Genomic DNA, 20,361 nt, shown 5'->3' on the forward strand with positions numbered 1-20,361 from the left:
GAGCTTGACTCTGCCTTCCCTCCTAGTGATTTCTAAGTGCTTGTTGACTTGCCTCCTGTTGCTTGATACTCAGGGAAATCAAGGTCTCCACCCCTGCTCCTGTGCCTGGCTCACTGTAAGTGGCCAAGACACTTGTAACACGGATTTCTACATAACTCCTTTATGCGTGTAGCAGAACTTGTGCATGAACCCGGTTGTAGGAGTAAAATAGGCTCATCTCATAGGAACCGGCACTTTGCCTCCTGAGATCGATGCTTTGGATGGCATATTACCACCGCTGCAGCTTGGTAAGATTGATGCATCCCCTCAACTTCATGGCAGAATCCGGTGCATCACTTGATACCTTTCGACTCTGGCACCTGTCTTCGGAACCCACACATCACCGTTATTGCGTGAGGAAGATTGATGTATCTCTCTGCTTGCGACCAGGAAAGGTACTTTGTTCACTGGGCCTTGTGTGGGTCCCGTAGCTGACTTGAGCTTCCATGAGGTCGTCCTGAACTTTGCCTTTTCCCTAGTCCAGCATGACCTAACATAACCTTGTTAGCGCAACTTGCTTCTAATCGCTTTACTGCATTGATTCTTTTAAAATTCAATATCTCAACTTCTATACATTACATTTTTGTCATTGTGGCCGTGTTTTGTTTATAAAATAATGAATGTGAGTCTTTTCATGGTGTATTCACTGCGTTATTGTGTGTTGCACATATAGTTTACACATTGCCTCGTTAGATAAACCAGACCGCTGTGTGCCAAGCTACCAGAGGGTGAGCACAGGTTATCTTTTTGTGTGTATCCAGATTACCCTTATGAGGATTGTGATTCTTACTTAGACAGGGTTCATACCTCTGCCAACCTGAAACCGAATTTCTAACATCCGTTCTGCTTAGTTAAGGTTTCATAAACTTCCATTATGGGATGTGAGCCAGGAGAATTAAGCTAAAAGCTGGCGTTTATTTAGATGAAGATCTGTTTCTAAGTTTACCTAGCATCCAAGATCAGAGAACAAGGAGTAGAACATTTTTAGTGAGCCTTTGGGACAGCTGCAGAAGAGTCTTGGTGTGCAATTAATGCATTATGCATCAGAAATACATTGCGGAATAGCTGCTGTGAGTTGTACTGCAACTGCAAGGTGTGATGTACAGGGGAATGTGATTTGTTTTCAGAACACACTAAAGTAGATGTGAATCTTCATAAAGATTCACCATTTCCCCTCAATTTGCAACTACCTACAAAGGCTGAAAATAATAGAACTGTAATGACTGTAATGCTCTTACAGTTCTCATTTCTTGCAATGAGAACTAATGTCTGACAGTGAGAAATGTGAAGTGTGTGAGTGGCCATTATCCATCATGGACAAAGGCACCTCACCTACTTCAGCACCCAGCTTGAACTATCTGACACCACAGGTATCACTGGGGCTGTGTAATGTCATTTCCTTAATGGTCTGCCTTGACAGTGAGACCCACTGGAAAATTGAACATGGGGGCTGATAAATGAGGTTAGTCTGTGTGAAACATGCCTGCCTGCTCAAAACTGGGATATCCCAAGGAAAGCAGATTGGGGGAGGTTGAAGGCATAGAAGACATGGTCACTGGGGAGTGCAGAGTAAGACTGGTGAGTTGTCAGGGGTAGGGACACAGGTGACTGTGGAGTGTGACACTGGGGATGGCCTAGAGAAAGGGACAGCATGGTCCAAAATGTTTTAGTTTTTTGCCGGCAGAGCAAGACAAATTTAGGTCTGTAGGAGAAAAAAGAAGTTGTGCCTGTTCTGGTCTTCATCAATGTTTATTTGCTTACTGGTAGTGACAGCAATGTAGAGGGAAGATTGGAAATTAGGTTTATACCATTACTTCTATTGGAGGGCTTGAAAATGTGGTTTATTGTCGAAACCTTTGAAGAACTGAGGAGAGGAGCTTCTTACTAGGTTTTTACCTTAAACAGCCATCCCTGGTAATGTGTTTAAAAATGGATGACCTACGTAGCGGTAAGGGAAAACAGTTTATTATTCCATGCACACATTTGTTCCATCTCACCCCAAGAAAATGTGTAAAAAACACAAAAGTTCAGCATTTCCTCAGGAAGCATACATAATCATAATATAAAAAGGCATGAAAGTAAAAAATGTAAAGCACGAATCAAACAAGGGTTTATGCACTATTATAACACTTAAGTGCTAAAATGCAATAATTATTAATGCCAATCATGTGAGGTAGCCACAAAACATGAATTTGCACCAGTAACTAGTTGTTGGCTTTCCTTGATAGACATCCTGCATAGGTACAATAATGCCCATAGACTTGTGAGCTTGTGGCTATTAACTAATTTTTGTCAGGCTTAGTGCCGTACTAGGCAAAGTCAGAAATGTACTCCTATCGAGGGCAAGAGTTAGTCAGTTTCCAGAGCAGACATGGGGCGCTAATATCCCAGAACATAAACTGGGGTACTGCTGAAGAGTTTTCTCCACGGCAAAAATTATCTTCCTTTTGAAGAAAAATAGCATGTGCAAATGGACTTGAAAGTTAAATTTCTCCACGTGGACTTGCTGCATTTCTGTAAGGCTTAAGGTTTGAGCAATCCTTGGTCTGTCTCACGTTATCAGGCTTTCTCCTGAAATTCTTTGTCCATAAAAATAAAATAGTGACACATGATCAATTTTCAGACTTTCTCAACATCTTTTTTTCTGATGATCTGTATAGATAATTTCTTTTACCTTTTTGTAAATGTTATATGACACTTTTGAGGGAGGGGTGTGTAGCTAAATCATCCGTGCATATACAATTGCCTGTACAAAGTAAAATTAGCTCAGGAAAAAGCTGCATGCAAGAAATAGGAAAGAGTCTTGTGGCCTCACTACATTGGAATCAGATAAGGATCAATATCAAATGGCCATGAAAGACCACCATAACAATTTTAAGAGGTTCCACAGCACTTTTTACACGCAATGTATTAAGGACACTGATAATGACGGCAAGGAGATTTTTAAAATTGTTGCCAATTTTACAGACTCTAAATTTACATCTCCCCTATTGGAACCTAACCAGTCCTTATGCGACGGTCTCAATTACTTTTTTTGAGGTGAAAATCCTCCCAATTCAGTCCAATTTAGTGGGGGGTGAATAATGCTCCCGGGAGATCTGAATTAAGAGATCTAGCCGGCCCCAGTCCACAATCTAATTTGGTGTCCTTCCGGACCCTGTCCCTGGAGGAGGTGACAGCTTCCTTTAGGAACTATAAGTCAGGGTCTCCAATGGATCCAATACCCCCTCCTAGCCTGAGATCCATCTCTGATATCATCATCCCACTATATCAGGAGCTTTTTGCCATCTTCCTCAATTCAGGGGTCCTTCCAGAGGATTGGAAAAGAGCAAATGTAATTCCTCTGCCTAAAAAGGCCAAGGCCGACCCTCAATCCCTGGCTAAATTTAGACCAGTCTCTCTGCTTCCAGTATCTTCAAAGGTTTTAGAAAGGTTGGGGAACCAACAACTTCCGACCTTTCTGACTGAGAATGACTTGCTCCATCCTTTTCATTCAGTGGTTAGAGCCTGTCACAGGACCAAGACCACAGTATTGGAGTTCACCTTATTCCAGTAAACGAGTTTGGACTCAGCCTTAATGTGGCTCTGGTGCTGCTGAAAATGTCAACTGCATTCGATATAATAGATCATAACATCTTGCTGTATAGGCTAAAACATCTGGGTGTGTCAGGTTCTGCCCTAAGTTAGCTGGGCTCCATCCTTCAGAGACGTGAGCAGGACGTTTGGATGAAGCCGTATGCCTCAGGAGAAACAATGTTGAAGTCGAGAGTGCTGCAAAGCTCCTCTCTAAGTCCCACACTCTTTAACATTTATATGTCTTCTCTGGCATATCTGGTTGAATCATTTAACATCAAGGTCATCTCATATGCAGATGATACCCAACTCATGTATGCTGGGTATTTCTTAAAGGCGAAAGATGCATTTGCTCATTGTATGGTAGCGCTGCTCAATTGGCTGCAGGCCAATAAATTGCAGTGCAACCTCGATAAAATGGAAATCTTGTTGGTTGGGTGGACGCCCCTTCCAGGATGGGCAGGAGCTTGCCACAACACAGTTGCCCCTCAGCCCCTCAAACGGCGGTGGCTAGGAATCTAGCCGTCATGTTTGACATCCAACTTTCTTTTGAGGCACAGGTATCAGCAATTGTGAAAACTTGCTTTTGGATTTTTCGCATGCTGAAGAAGTTTCTTCACTTGCTTCTGCATGATGCCCAAGTCACAGTGGTTAGGTCACTGATTCTTTCATGGTTGGACTATGCCGATGCATAATTTCTGGGCCTCCATGAATATCTGATCCAGTAGTTACAAGTCTACTGTATAAAATACCAAAATATACATCTGTATCATCATTTCGGCAGAGACTTTACTGGCTGCCAGTCTGAAAATGTTTAATGTATAAAGCAATGACCCTAACATGCCAAGTCCTTCACAATGAGGGGCCTGCGTACCTTAATGAAAGACTTAAGGAATACAGCCCTGGAAGACCCCTGCATTCCAGCAATGCCAGACAAATTGTGGTCCCTCATTTTAAAAGGCTACTAAGGGGAAGTTCTTTCTTCACTGTTAGAGAAGCTGGTATATAGAATCAGCTGCCTGGACATGTGAGGTCTATCTTGGATGAAGAAAAATAAAAAAATGAGCTGAAAACTCTTATTCAGACTGTAATGATGACAGATCAGTGGCCCATGCCTTTATTCCTCTCTGAGTCACCTAAACAATGCCGGGACACTCTTTTGAGTAGCCATACTCTATAGAAGAACTCATCATTCATTCAAGCAAAGTGAGGGTGAATAAACGGCCAGCACCAACACTTTCTAGGGGGTCACATAATGAATTGATATTTTTGGAGCACAGGCTGGGAAGGATAGCAAATTGGGTGTGCTAATTCCTATTCTTGGCTGGTATGAGGCAATATTTACCCTCCTATATCACAAGAGGTGCAGTTCAGGTAGGGCTGAGATAAGTGAGGCAGATTCCAATGTACAGGGGAGTAGGAGATGAGGACTTCTCCTTCAATGTGGGATCCGGGTTCAATAATGCCAAAAATAAAAATAAATAAAAAACTTGTGCAGTACTCTGTGTGCAAGGCACTGTCTCCTACGATGAAGTCCTTGCACAAACAATTGTACCAACTATCCAGATGTACCAGCTATCTGGCTCAGCTTCTTCTCCGCTGCCTTGGGTACGTCACTCCTATGGGTGATGATTTGGCTCCTCTGCCAAGCCTGTAGTGAAAAGACATGAAGAAGGGCCCATCTGGGGGCATTGACGGTCTTAGAAATTGAAAAGGACTTCCATGACCTATACAATAACAACCTCCTCCACTGCTCCGAGCAGGAGGGTGAACCAGAAATATAATAACTTTGAACTCCCTTCTTATGAGGAGAAATATGACATTTACTATTTCTACAAGGATGCCCAAGAGTAATCCAAGTAGTCTAGATACTGGTATCTCGTAGGAAAGGATAAGAAAATAGAATTTCTACTATTCAACAAGAACAACTATTCTAAACCTGGCTCAACAATATGAACCTGAGCAGATTCCAACCCCAGCCCTCACTCAGTACCAAGTCACTCAGATTCACCTTGAGCAGTGACCTAAGCCTCAAGGAACACGTTACCGATAAAACCAAGACCACATGGTACTAGCTTAGACTATTGAAGAACAAGAAACCACTCCTTATAGAAAATGACTTCACAATTGCAGTTCAAGCACTCATTTTCTTATATTTGAATGGCAGCAAAACCTGTTCCAATGCCGTCCAGACTCCACAATGGTTCCACTTAACGGCATCATACACTCTGCTTCATGTCTCATCAAGGAACTGAAGAAACATAATCACATCACCCCCAACCTCATTGAACTCCACATCCTTCACTTACCAGCATGCACCATCTTCAAAACCAGCTGCATCATATTCACTGTTATCACAAACGGCATCCCAAGCCTGTCTGGCTGAAAAGCTTACCACCTTCGCTGGCTCTCACCACACCCACAGCTAAGCCTGGAGATGAAGAAATGCATAAAGAAGAAACAAGGCAACAGGCTATTAATTTAGGCCTGGGTGGAGTTTGTGGAGTTCCGCAAAGCAGAACCCCGCAAAGTGACCATAAAACTCTGCTGCAATACGCTGAGTTCCGCAAGCAGCAGAGTGCTTTATGTTGCGCTGTTCGTGCAGATTTCTAATGCCGGGTGTTTGTCTCGCATTGTAAAATCAGTGTGAACTGCACCATCCACAGTGCAAGAGAGAGCTGCTTCCTTCTGCCACTCAAATAGAAATTCTACTTGAGCGGCAGTTTCCTCAACGCGAATGGAAGGTTTCTTAACACAAGCTGTAGTGACCGTCCGTGAGTGCCTGCATTGAGAAATCTCTCCGGGAGGTGGTCTGGAGTAAGATATTCGTCACTCGCTAACTTAACGTTGGTGTGTGCAAGCAAGGAAGAAACTCGGAGCAGAGTCTTTCAGAACTCCGCGCACAACTTGGAGTGCGCAGTGGGAAAAACTCCGTGAGTGGAGCAGAATTTCACGCCCGGCCTAGCCACCATCTATGCGCCCTGGTCTGTAACTACATCCCTGTATCTATCACGACCACCCCAAGCCTGATCCAATATAGGAAGGAACGTAAGACACACCTCTTTAAAGAATACTAAAGTATGAGGAAAAACATTCCACTTCCACACTAAGAACCCATTCTCCTCCAATCAATCACTGACTGTATCCTTGCCATTGACATTACACAGTGCTTCACTACCTTTTGGCTACTTTTACACATACAAATACCACATACAGACATACATTCATAAATACATATACGTACATCAATGCCTGCTTTGAAGCAGAATGATGTTTTGGAAAGAATGGAGAAAGTATTTAATCCTGATGAACTCTCCCGTGTGAAGCCACAGAGCTGACCCCACCCCTAAGGTGGTATCTGATCTCCAGGTGAAACTTCGTAAGCTCCCTGATAAAGATGTGAAAAGTTGAACCATGGCTTGAAGAAAAGTGTTTTCATTCCTGAGCTCGACCCTTAGATGGAGATGTTCAATTGTCAAATACAATAAAGATCCGAAGCAGGGCATTGGCTGCTCCGGGCCCACTTGCAAGGATACATTTTTGGACACCGCGGGACCAGCCACTAAGATTAAAGATTTGTCTAAATCTAGAAAGGTAACCAGTACCCTGATTGATCTCAGTGTTTTGTCTAGTCTGTTCATGCACACTGCCTCCTTTGTCCAGTGGATAACCCAAATTGGGTGATTCATACTTTTGGGGTTTGATTCAAGTTGTCAACTGGAGAAACAGGACTGGTTGTGCAGGGGGATTGTTTTTGGTGAATATCTTGTGAAAGGTATTGTTCAGAAATAAACAGCCTCATGGACGTTTCGGAGGGATCATACATAGTTAAAGGATACCGTTCTAAAGTGGCAATTTCCAAAGCCCCAAGGTGGTTACAACCCCAGAAAAGGGAATACAAATTAGATTTGGTCTGTTGTTTTTGTCCAGAGGTACTGGAAAAAGTGCTGGAAACTTAACCGGTGAGCCTTACCTCTTCTTCCCATGTAAAGTTGGAAGGGAGAATAGTGTGCAGTCTATTCAAGTGGAGAAACATAGCCTCTAAAAGCTGGGTTCTGCAGACTGACAGGGCTTCTAAATTGAATGTCAGGTTCCCTATTCAGCCAACATGACTGAGATCCATCTTGTTCCCCATACAGGAGCAAGCACTGGTAGACCAACATACCAGGTAATATTTTACAAAGGACAGCATTAAAAAAATCTTTTCTTCACCCAGCAGGGTAGGGTTCTTAGACAACATCTTTGGTTAGGAAAAAAGAACAAGGGTCTACATCAGAAATCAATCAGTGAGACATTAATGCCTATGGTGTACAAGAATGGGAAAATAGTGTACTCTTGATGGAAGGCAATCGGATGGCCGGGTTATCTTTTCGTTTCTGCCTAGCAGGGATAATTTTGAGGTTGTTAACCTGTCTTCAGCCCCGCCGGGATTTAACAAGCATTTGAAGCTGGTAGTCACCTGCTTCAAAGTGAGTGAGGCTAATGGTCTACCTTGATACTGTGGGGCAGATTTACAAGAAAGTGAAGCATCTTTACACTGCGCCACCCTGAGAGACCCTTGCGCCACTATGGATGCACCGTATTTACAATACGGCGCACCTTGGCGCAAGGATTGACAGATGCATCAGAAATTCTGACGCGCCTGTTGACGCAAAAGACACGCATTGCTGGAGTCGTGTCGCAAGCATGACACAACTGCACCAATGCAGGGGAGGCTTATTCTCATTGTGCTGCATCACTCCTTACGCCTGCTTCAAGCAGGCCTAAGAATTTGACGCAGTGGCATCCTAGAAGTGGTGCAGAGTTGCACAGTGAAATCTTGTTGTTTTCACTGTGTCACTTCTACAAGGGTTTTTGCGTTGGAAAGCCCACCCTGCATACATTATACCTCATGCAGGTATAATGTGATGCAGGGCTTTACAACGTGACGCATCTCCCTAGATGCGTCAGGTTGTAAATAGACCACATTTTTACGCTGCTGCTGCATCACAAAAAGTGACGCAACGGTGGCGCAAAAATGAAGCAAGGAGCTTGTAAATCTGCCCCTATATTTTTTATGGCCCAGAATTATGACATTCCTATTCTATTCCTGTGGGTGGTGATATTATTTTCCTTCAGGAACTGGATGTTCTGATAAATGAAAAGAAATCAGCTCTGTCTTCCAGCAGTACAATGGATTTATTGGGCTTTGCCATAAAATCACTCTCCATAGAATATTCTACAGGTCATTGTCCAGACTTTTGGTCCTCCTATTTTCCTCCATTCAGACACATTTCCTGGATGCACTTCCATACTGGGCCATTCAATCTATTAAAACATTGTACTTAAAGATCTATCATACTCGGAGGATATATCTCTATACCAGGAAGCCAGGATGGAGATCTAGGAAAGGCTGGAGCACATAGAGTCAGGCACTTGCAGGGAAGGTTTGGGCGGGTTGTAGACATGTGTCAACATGGGGAAAAGTGTCTGGCAGATGTATTTTACATGCAAATCAATTGTCTTTAATGTCTATCTTGACCTTTTGTGGGCCATTGCCTCTTGGAGGACAAAGTCTGGTAATGTATGCTCTTGAGAAGGGCTACCATTTCAGAGATAAGATATACCCTGCCTGGTGACACAATATTCTGAATGTTAGCATAATTGGCCAAGGACTTTTTACATTTCTGCATAAGATTGTTAAATTTCAATGATGACTGATTATATTTCAGGAAAGACAAATGTAGCCATTGACTGGAGCTACCAGTTTTTCAAATTCCATGTCTGTTGCACCTAAGTACAATTTAGGTACACACAAACATTTTTGTATGCCTCCCCTCGCTACAATTGACTTTAGTTTCTTTCCCTTTTAGATAATCTCATGAATGAAATGTTCATAATTACTCCTATTACAATAATTAAACTGTTGAATGTCTTTTTCAAATTCATTTTGCCCTAAGTTAGATGTTATCACTTTTAAGATTGTCTACCCATTCTTTTCTCTCTAGTGTAAAGCAACCAAAATAATCAAAGCAGTATGCCAAGTTCTACATACACATAACTGAGAAATGATTGAAGGACATATACTTACCATTTTCTTTTTGAGAACCCCAGCCAGTGACATAGCAGAGAGTCCCAGAGGAGAAAACCTTTGAATTTCTTGGTAGGCATATGGGATGGACAAGGTCATTGAAGAACAGGGGTGTTTCCAGTTCCAACAGAGCAATATCATAGTCCGATATGTATCGGTCATAGCGAGGATGTACGATAATCCTTCGAACTGACTTCATTAACAAAGGATGATAGTTTTTTGTTATGAATCTCATTCCTATATGCACTGTCCAGACTGAAGGCAAAGAATACCTGCAAAAATAAAGACAAAGCAAATGAGTAAATCTGCTCTGATTGTCAGAAACCAGCTGATTTCACAATTATAACATAAAACAATACAGGCGTATTTGTAGGGCACATGTGAGATGGTTCTTGACACTAATGACAGGACCTCGGAAGGGTGGAGTATTGAAGGGACCCCCTTGGTCTTTATTCTGCTGTCATTAGGCCAAACACAGATCCCTGCAGTGGATGCAGTAGCCGACAGCATTAGTACATTAATCATTAATAAGAGGAATGAAGATCTTAAGGATATGCTGTGTTTTTGAAACTGTTGCAGTCAAGGCTGGATGTATTTTATCTTTTGTTACAATGGGGAAGGCATGTGTGATATTTCTCACTAGAGACGGTTACTGCAAAGAACCCAATCTAAATGGCCATGACACGCTTCCCAACTAACACTTGTGTGGGGTGATGTTTGTTTCTTTAGAAAGCCTAGCATTTATTCCCCTAATTAAAAAACATACGCAATTTCAAAGCAACTGTGAGAGGTAAGTTTGTTATCTTAAGTGAGAGAACTTGTCGATTCAAGAAATCATAACAATTAGATCCATGTCTACCTCTTTAGATGTTAATCCACTGCACTGTTTCAGAAAGAAACTATCAGGGTGCCTTCCTTAACCAGGCGTGCCACCCTTCCCCACTCCCAAACACTTAGGAGGAGGTGTAGTACTCTCCTACTGAGAGTATCCTTGACAGGATGCACCGTCACAGTCTTCTATGAAATAAAGGTAACATGGTGACAAGCAAAAATTTGAAACCACAGCTATACTTCGATAGCTGACCCCACCAGTAGCCAAAGTCCTTGACCCTCTCCACTGCTACTTTTCACTCCAGTTCTGTAACCCTGATTGCCAGGCCTCTTTCCTTCTCAACATGCCCTGCCTTTTACCCTTGTTTGCCCAACCCCACTGTAACATCTGCCTTGCAGATACAGTGTTCCATTGCATTCTAGCTAATTTTGTACTTTATAAATGCCTTGCTGTAGCAAACTTAACAAATTAGCATACGATCTCATCTGACAAAAGAACACAACAAAAGCACACATCAAGAGTGCTTTACTCAGCAAATAAGTATTTCACCCCATCTTGTTGGAAGAGCAACAAATGTCATGTCCTTAACACTGTGGGCCTGATTTAGAAAAGAAACTTACATTTTTGAGTCATTTGCACTTTTAAGTCCTTTTTTTTATTTCAAATAATTTTTATTGAAATTTCAAGAGAAAACAAGAACATAAATGTACAAACAGAAAATCACAGATTAGCATGAGTTGAAATATAGCTACAAATGTGATTGTAAATGATAATAACAAATAAATAACTAAATAAATCAAAATATAAAGAAAAACAAAAGACGAAGGAATTGCAGAGAGGCTACGAATTCAAGTGGCATTTGAAATTGCGAACAGGTAAATCATGAACAGTTTTTGTTTTTGACATTATTTTGTAGGTCGACCGTAAGGTTGTATGTTAAGCATATAATTGAAGACGTAAAAGTTTGCACAGGATGTGTTGTAAGAATATCATGTTGGAATGTCCAATCTTGTAATATAGTAAACATAGACATATCCTATGTGCAGACTTCATGTCAAAATATCAATAAACAAGTAATTCTCACCAAACCTCCACTTCGTGTCTGCATTGTATCACTTTAAAGACATAGTGAGGCTAGCGTGAGTTTTGTCATGTGTGAAATAGTGTTATCAATGTGGGGGGGTAGGCGAGAGGGTTCACGCACGAGGTAGTGATCCGTAGGTAGAATGCCTTATTTCAGGTCTTTGTGTTGTGGTTGTTAACAATAGGTACAATAAAATGTAAGAGATGGTTTCACAAGGAGTCATTTGATTCAAGGAGGATCAAACTTGAATGAAAAGGCATCAAGGAGCTTCCATAACTTCCTATGTGAAGGGTGCCAGGGTGAAGAGTGTAGAGAAATATTATCGCCCCCTCTGAGAAAGGAAAAACAATTCTTGCCATTTTCTGAAGGAGACTTCTTTGAAGTTCTTCCAATTATTGAGTATTATTTTGCAGGCTAGTGTGAGCATAGGTCAAACAGGTAGCGGTCTGTCTCAGACGGAAGTATTGGGTCTAAATATCCCAGAAGGATGTAAGAGAATTCCCTGGGAGGGACAATGTTGAATGTTTTATTTATGCACTTGTAAATATTATCCCAGTATGTTTGTAGAATGGGGCAGTGGAAGAGCATGTGAGCTAGATCACTGACATGTGCTTTGCAGTTCCAGCATGAAGATCCTTTCAGGGGTCCAATATGTTCTATTAATTAGCATGAGTTTCGTCTGGGATAATACAGGAGAGATTTTGTTTGTAAAGGGAGTTTTATGTATCTTATTCCAGTTGAAGGGAATTTTTCTAGTGTTAGGTTCAGCTTCCCATTTTGTTACATTACTCAGGTGTGATTTACGAGGGTTTGAAGTCAGTAGTTTGTAAATTTTAGACACCATGTGACCTGCTTTCAGTAGCTGGGAAATTCTAAGGAGGATTGACGGGCTGGAGGGTAGTATTGAGTGTGACGTGAGCTGTGCCTTTAATTTCAGGAATTTATAATAATCTAAGGGTTCCAGGCCTTGACTGAAGTTCGGAAAAGGGGGAGGGAAGTGACCCTGTAAATAGGTCTTTGACTAGGTTTATGCATTTTTTAAACCAATGTTCCCAGAATAACATTTCTCTGTCTATCTTCAGGGAAGGGTTGTGCCATAGAGAAGCTAAGTTGGATTTGTTGTACTTTACCGCTGACATTTGGTCCAGTCGTAGTAGAGCTTTTCTTGTATTTTGAATAATATATCTAGAATGAGGGATGGTAGAAGTATGTCTACATGTTTTTATTGTCAGTTTTTAAAACCTGATTTTCTGTGCTTTATTGGTTTTTTGCTCATTGTTTGTTTCAGTTCATTGTTTGTTTGCTCTCTTGATGTTTGGTTTATGAAATTATTCCGGCTGGGTAATTCAAATTTGTTTTCAAATTGTGGTAATAAAATTGAAAACTCTGATATTTAAATCTGTATATGGAACAGATTTTTGTATCCAGAACAAGTGTATTTCATTTTTTGTTAAGGGGCCGTTGTCTCTAGAACTATTCTACTCTACAGCACTCCACTCTTCACCACTCCACTGTGTGCCATTCCACTCTCCACCACTCCACTCTACACCATTCCACTGTTTACCACCCAACTCCACTCCACGCCACTCCACTGTACTCTATTACAGTCTATGCCACTCCACGCCACTCTACTCTATTATGCTCTATGCTATTTCACTCTACACCACTCCACTCTATATCACTTACGTCTATGTGACTCCACTCTACTCCATTCCACTCGACAATTTCCCACTCTAAACTACCCCACTCTACTCCACTGCATGACACTTCCTGTACAAAAATAAGCTATACGACACTGTCCTCCAATGTACTCTATAACACTCCACTTAACAACACTATACACGACTACACTCCACTCTAAATTTTGAAACACGTTTTTATTAAAAGATAAAAACCATTGAAATTCAATGAAAAAACAAATGTTAAACATAGAATTTATTATTTACATGGCACCTTTCAATTACTGTAACTATCACACCTCCATACACAGTGTTGTCAACTCATTAGCAACACCACATTAATTATAACTCATACCTCTACTATGCACTGCTTATACCCTTTCATATTACATGACTTATACTATGTGCAATCATTGCATCCCACTCTGGGCTCCATCAATGCTCTTTCTATCACTGAATATTGACCACAAATGCACTGATTCATTGTGTCCTCATTACACCCACAGTCACATTCAAATTAAATACATCAATTTCACAGCAATTCAATCTAATATTCCAGGTATATGTTTGATAAGCATCAAATATAGGGTCGCACAAATGAACTTTACTTTGCAACTGTCAAAGACCTGAAAACATCAATTTAAGATTGAGCAAATGCCTGCACTCTTAACTCTTTCTAATTCTTTTTGCCTTACAGACTTTACAACCTTTCATATATTTCTATTATTGAGCCTTTAATGTACCTTGCTCTTTTTATGATATAGGTTCTGTGTCCTTGCACATTTTTCTTTGTTGTTCAAGATGTATATTCTCTGTATGATTACATGGAATGTAAGGAGTTTAAGAAATCCTGTTAGGAAACAAATCTTTCTCACTCTTTTATTAAAAATGAAATACCAGATTGCACTCTTCATATGTAACAACGCTACCCAGTTGAGCAAACTGCAGATCTTCTACCACCCCCAGGCAAGAACAACAGCTTCATCGACCACCTCATTAAAATCATTACAGCTAAGGTTTCCCCCTACTCCAATGACATTTTCCTCGGAGACTTTAATCCACACTGGAATGACCTCAATGACCGTCAGGTTAATTCCCTCAAAGACTTTTTTGTTACCAATCACTTATTCAAGCCTGCACATTACCAACTCACACGAAAGGTGTCACGCTGGATTGGATCATTTCTAAGGCAACGGCGATCAGGCTTAACTCAAGAGATCCATGCGACTGGTTTGACCTCCACGCTATTACCTTCCTATTGCCTGGCACCCACAAGACAAGGCCAGCACAACCTGTGAAACCGAAATTCTGGCTCAGGGACACAAAGAGGCTAGATATCGAGAAGCTGGCTGCACGTTGCGGGAATGACCTCCTCCCCCCACCCCAAATCCCTCAAAGGTCAACGGCCTTACAGAACACTACAACTCGATTATGTCTGACATAATTGATGATCTTGCTCCGCTAAAGCTAAAAAGATCTAGAGTCAAAGACAAAAACCCCCGATTCAAAGGATCCCTTAACAATGAAAGGAGAACCCTCCAGCTAACAGAAAGAACCTAGAGACAGCACCCCTCAGCTTCCGAACTAAAACATCTCCGACAAACCAGAAATGCTTACAACAGGAACATCCTCAAATCTAAAAGAGTTATTTAGATCATAACTGGAAAATGCTAAGAACATACCTCGTAAGCTCTTTGAAATGGTCAAACACCAATCTAACAAACTGGATAAAACTTCCAAAGAAACCTCAAAATCCCTAATAACCCATGAGGAGTTCTCCTCCTTCTTTACAGCCAAAATTACCTTGCTAGGAAACACACTTAATTCCACCACCAACATCTGACCTCTTCCTGCCGGGTCCCATATCTCCTCTCACCTCCCCCCCAGACAACACCCAAGAACCAAGCGCACTGGTCCAACTTCAAGTTATATGATGACCATTCCGTCTCGAAAATTCTATCCTCCTTAAATCCAAATAACCACTTTAATGACTCACTCCCCTCCAGCTGCGTGGCCGCGACCTCCCAATTTATTATTATTTGGATTACAATAATCAATGCCTACCTGCTACAAGGGTCCATACCTGACTCTCTAAAAGCCGGTCAAGTCGTCCCCATCTTAAAAAAAACAACCTTGAATCCTGCTACTCCAGACAATTTCAGACTAATATCCAATATCCCACTTCTAGCGATAGCTCTGGAGAAATGTGCGCAACTTCAACTGAGCCCACATAACACCAACTTTAATCTGCTAGACAAATTCCAATCTGGGTTCAGGCCTGGACACAGCATGGAAACTCCTATTCTCCATATTGTGGATGATGCTCTTCAAGCCCTTGACCAAGGCAAAACATACCCTCCTAATTCTATTGAATGTATCCTCAGCATTTGACACAGTCATCCTCAAGAAACTACTTGAACGCCTCGAATTCAGGATGGGAGTAAGGGGAACCGTTCTCCAATGGTTTAGATCCTTCCTCCGGAACCACACCCAGAGATTCTTAGTCAACAGTAATCTATCTGCTCCTTCCCCGATAACGATTGTGTCCCCCAAAGATCAAATCTTTTCCCAAACCTCTTCAATCTCTACCTTGAACTGTTTGCTGAATTACTACGTACCGCCAACATCTCCTTCCACATGTATGTCGATGATACCCAGTTTTACATCAAATTCTCATCTCTAGAGGAGATTTACTCTTTGAATGAGGCCCTAGAGCTGACTGTTCAATGGCTCACCTGCAACCAGCTCAAACTAAATGCACAAAAAACGGAGTTCCTTCTAATCTTCCCCCCCTAAAAGTAACACTGAAATCTGTGAATGGACCAAGTCGATCACAACACTAAACTGCACACTGACCGTAGTGGAATCTGCCAAATCTCTCAGAATAATCCTAGACAGCAGCCTGAATATGCTAGACCACATCAACGCGATGGCTTACACTCCAGGTTTCACCTGAGCTACCCGAAAAAAACTAAAACCTTTCCTTGATGCTTCAGACCCAAAAATGGCAGTCCAGGCATTAGTTATCTCCAGAATCGACTACGGATAATCAACCCTTTCAGGCCTGCCCAAGATCTCCACGGTCCCCCTAACATCTTGCCTCAACGCCTCCGCCAGACTCTTGAAAGGCTCAAACAAATTCTACCACATCTCAACACATCTGAAGGCGCTGAACTGGTTTCCTCTTGAAGCCAGAATCCAACTCAAACTGGCATGTATCACCCACAAAGCGCTACATGCGAAATCCCCTGCATATCTCGCCCAGGAAATCATGGTTTCTGGGGGAGCCAGAAACTACTGGTCCACCAGAGACTTTGTGCTCCAGCCGCTGTACCAAGAATCTGGAACTTGCTGCTGTCTTTCATCAGAAGAATTCCCTCTCTGTCAATAGTTAAAAAGGAAGACAAAACCTTCCTAATGGGCAAGTTTCTCCCATAAATCATGCATTGCACACACCGCTCAGCGACTTTGCTTCTTTTTGTTGCCGCTAGAGTTTGGACTGACTGGCTCCTATCCATCTTGTACTGACCTTGTACTCCCACAAATGTAATTACTGGATTTCTCTGCATTATGATCTGAACATTGTATACATCCTGTTATTCCCCAAATGTTTCACTTCCTTCTACCCCTACTTATGTTTTTTTTTTCTTTGACTATTTCATACCTGTATACAACGTGTTATCCCTGTAAAGCGTTCTGATACCCTAACGGGTCACATTCGCGCTCTATAAAACACTAAGGGCCATATGTAGGTAGCCTAACATTTACCACTTCATAAATACCGAATTTTACCGATTCGGTATTTATGAAGTGGTAAATGCTATGTAGGTAATCCATCGGTAATATTTACCGATTCGGAATGGGTCGGTAATTTAGAATCGGTATTTACCGATTCGGTAATGGTAACTGGCTTCCCATTGATTCCTATGGGCCAGGAGGCCCATAGGAATCAATGGGAAGCCAGTTACCATTACCGAATCGGTAAATACCGATTCGGTAATGGGGGGAGCACAATCAAGGGTGGCAGGGTGTCACAGTGACACCCTGTTGCACCCCTGATTCCTGCATGTGTGCACATGTGGCACACATACATGCCCTAAGGGCATGTATGTCTGCCACATTGCACACTTCAAAGTGCAAAGAAATGCTTTTTTACAGCTATTCGTCATTTACCACCAACTTTTAGTTGGTGGTAAATAACGAATCCCCACAACAACCACACACTCCCCCTACATATCATTTCAGGATTCGGTATTTACCGAATCGGTAAAATTACCGATTCGGTAATTTTACCGATTCGGTAAATTACCGAATCCTGAAATGTGCCCCCGACATACCAAAAGCCTGAATACCGGTCGGTAACGGGATATTTACCGAAAATCGGCCGTTACCGACCGGTATTGGGCTTCCTACATATGGCCCTAAATGAATAAATAAATAAATAAGTAAATACATTTTTGAGGCGAGGATGCATTTCTACTAAAGATAATGTGCAAAATTGCATGTGACAAAAACAACAGCCACTCACTTTCAGTTCATTTGTTTTCTACCAGTGCTCCTACAATAAGGGGCATATTTATAGCAGAATGGAGAAGCGTGGCGTTAAGCAAACATTGCTATTGCCACGCTTCTCCATTCTGAAAACTCAAGAATGTGCAGTATTCCCCTAGAGCTGGCGCTGAGTTCAGCTGCCTGGTGCCAACGCAGGCACTCTTGCACCATGCTGCAAGGGTGCCTGTGTTGAGGGGAAGATTCCCGCTTCCCGCACATAAACAATCTTTAAATGCGGTTTTGTAACTTCTATGTGTGCTGCTTAATGCAGCACACATAGAAGTTGCAAAACTGCATTTTTTTAAAATGATTGTTTATGTGCAGGAAGGGGGCCCAATCATAAGCAATTTGCTGTTTCTATGTGTGCTGCCAAAGGAGGCACACATGGAAACAGCAAAAACGAGGAGAAATAAAGCATTTCTCCTCGTTTCGCCTGTTTCAGACCAGGTTTTCCCTGTTCTTAATTTTGGCGCTGCCTCCTATATACGCTGCACTTGTAAATAGGATATAGCAGAAAGGGTTTTGGCCCTAATCGGCAGGGCAGGGCCTTAATATTAGACTAGAAGAAGAGTTTGTCCTAACCGTCGTATTCGTGTGCTGATAAAGCAATTAAACAGACTTGAGCCCATACACCTAATTAATATGGACTTTAGGCATTTATTTGCAAAGTCATTCTTTTTTTTAACAAACAATTAGTGAAAATGAGACAACACCAGTCAATTGGTGTTGTATCATATTCACTAATTGTTTGTTTGTTATAATGGTTTTGGCACAAAGTTGATTTTAGTGCTCTTTCACATTTTGTATATTATTTGTTTCAATGTGCACTAATTGATGCATATCCAAGCTTGTCTGACTTATGATATAAATTGGATCAAATTTGTTTAAAGAAAAGAATGACTTTGCAAATAAATGCATAGAGTCCATATTAATTAAGTTTATGGGCTCAAGTCTGTTTAATTGCTTTATCAGCACACGAATACGGCGGTTAGATCAAACTCTTCTTCTAGCCCTTGTAAATAGGGCCAGCATCAAAATCAATGGGTGTTGCGGTGGAACACCCATTGCAACACCCATTGCCCTCGCCTTTCACGCTAAATACAGCGTGAAAGGGTGCCATATGTATAAGGCAGTATTAAGCCACGTCAAGTGGTTTAACGCTACCTTGTAAATAAGGCGAGGCCCCTATTGCCATTACAACGTCACTGAAAGTGATGTTGTGGTGGCGATAGGGGCTTGTAAATATGACCCTAAGTTTTTTCCAGAAGCAAGAGTCAACCACACAATGTTCTGTAATGGTGTATTCTCAGTCTTTTCATCTACCTGATGAGATCAGTATCCTGAAAACACTGCATAGTAGATATTAGCCATTTATTTGCAATATATCTGAGTTATTTGCCTTACACTTTAAACTCAGGTTTTAAACTTAAATACCTAAAATTTCACCTTTTGTATATTCCAATTTCCCAATTTGAAGGGTTATGGAATACAAGGTGTCCTCAACCAGATCATGTCGACTTGTGGTTATAGAAACAACATCTTGGACCATATTATGTTTATACCCTACGCTACTGTCCATAAGGAAAGAGTACCTGAAGCCTGGCTTGCTTAAAGTATACTAAAGAACAACATATGAGAGACAGTTAGATATTGCTTTTCCACAAATGACAGTCAATTTATTTGGAAGCTTGCAAAATTTTTGATCTTATAAATCGCCGTTTTTGAACTGTTACTTGTATATTTGAATTCTTGTCTATAATCTCTATATTTTAAGAAATTTTAAGATTAGGAAATGATCGATGGCTTTAAATGATTTTATGATTGTAATTGACATTTTATTACATATATACAATAAGCATTAACAATACAAAACAATTATGCTGTAGTGCATAATTAAGTAATAATCATAATGGGAACTGTCGGAAATTATGCCATTGTAATTTAAATTTCACTGGTTCCTAATAATATTCCTTAAAAAGCATAGTTTTGAATATAATATGCTTCCTTTGTTGTTAATGCCATATTACATACCTGATGAGGTCAGTGTCCTGAAAACAGTGCGCAGCAGAAATTAGCCATTTCTTTGCAATAATTGATGCTCCACACACATGCCCATGCATTCCTATTTGTAAGCTTGCTTGCCAAGGCCATTTTCCAGATTTTGCATCTTCGCCTCCGACAATTCGTTTTTTTTTCACTTGGCTTCGTCCACAGTCTGAACAAAATACATGAAGGAAAATTCCAAAGTTCAAACTTGATAAGTGAAAGCAAGATAAGACAAAACTTTAATGCCCCAACCTAGGTGTTAAAATAAAATTTCATTTTAAACTGCCAGATATATAAACACATAGAGGATCATTCAAACGTAAATATATACATACATATATATTATCTACTGGCGGTCGCCAGTAGATAGTTATAGTTAGGACCGTGTTTCCATAGGAAATCTCAAAATTCTATTTTGAATAACTTTGTCGCCGGTTGACGAATCTTCGTGAAATTTTCAAAACTAATGGGGCGCTCTGCTCAGCTC

The 20,361-nt window shown here is 41.2% G+C and overlaps 1 pseudogene across 1 annotated transcript in view; it reads right to left on the reverse strand.

The window, feature by feature from the left end:
• LOC146805717 (suppressor of tumorigenicity 14 protein homolog) overlaps positions 1-20,361 on the reverse strand; it is a 402,115-nt pseudogene that overhangs the window by 83,573 nt on the left and 298,181 nt on the right. The window contains exons 15-16 of the transcript XR_014967890.1: positions 19,860-20,043; positions 9,683-9,954 (exon numbers count right to left, since the gene is read on the reverse strand). The product of XR_014967890.1 is annotated as a suppressor of tumorigenicity 14 protein homolog (transcript). The remainder of the gene's footprint in view (positions 1-9,682; positions 9,955-19,859; positions 20,044-20,361) is intronic.

This window comes from Triturus cristatus, chromosome 8 (assembly GCF_964204655.1).
Source record: "Triturus cristatus chromosome 8, aTriCri1.1, whole genome shotgun sequence".
In the NCBI taxonomy this organism is placed as follows: Eukaryota; Metazoa; Chordata; class Amphibia; order Caudata; family Salamandridae; genus Triturus; species Triturus cristatus.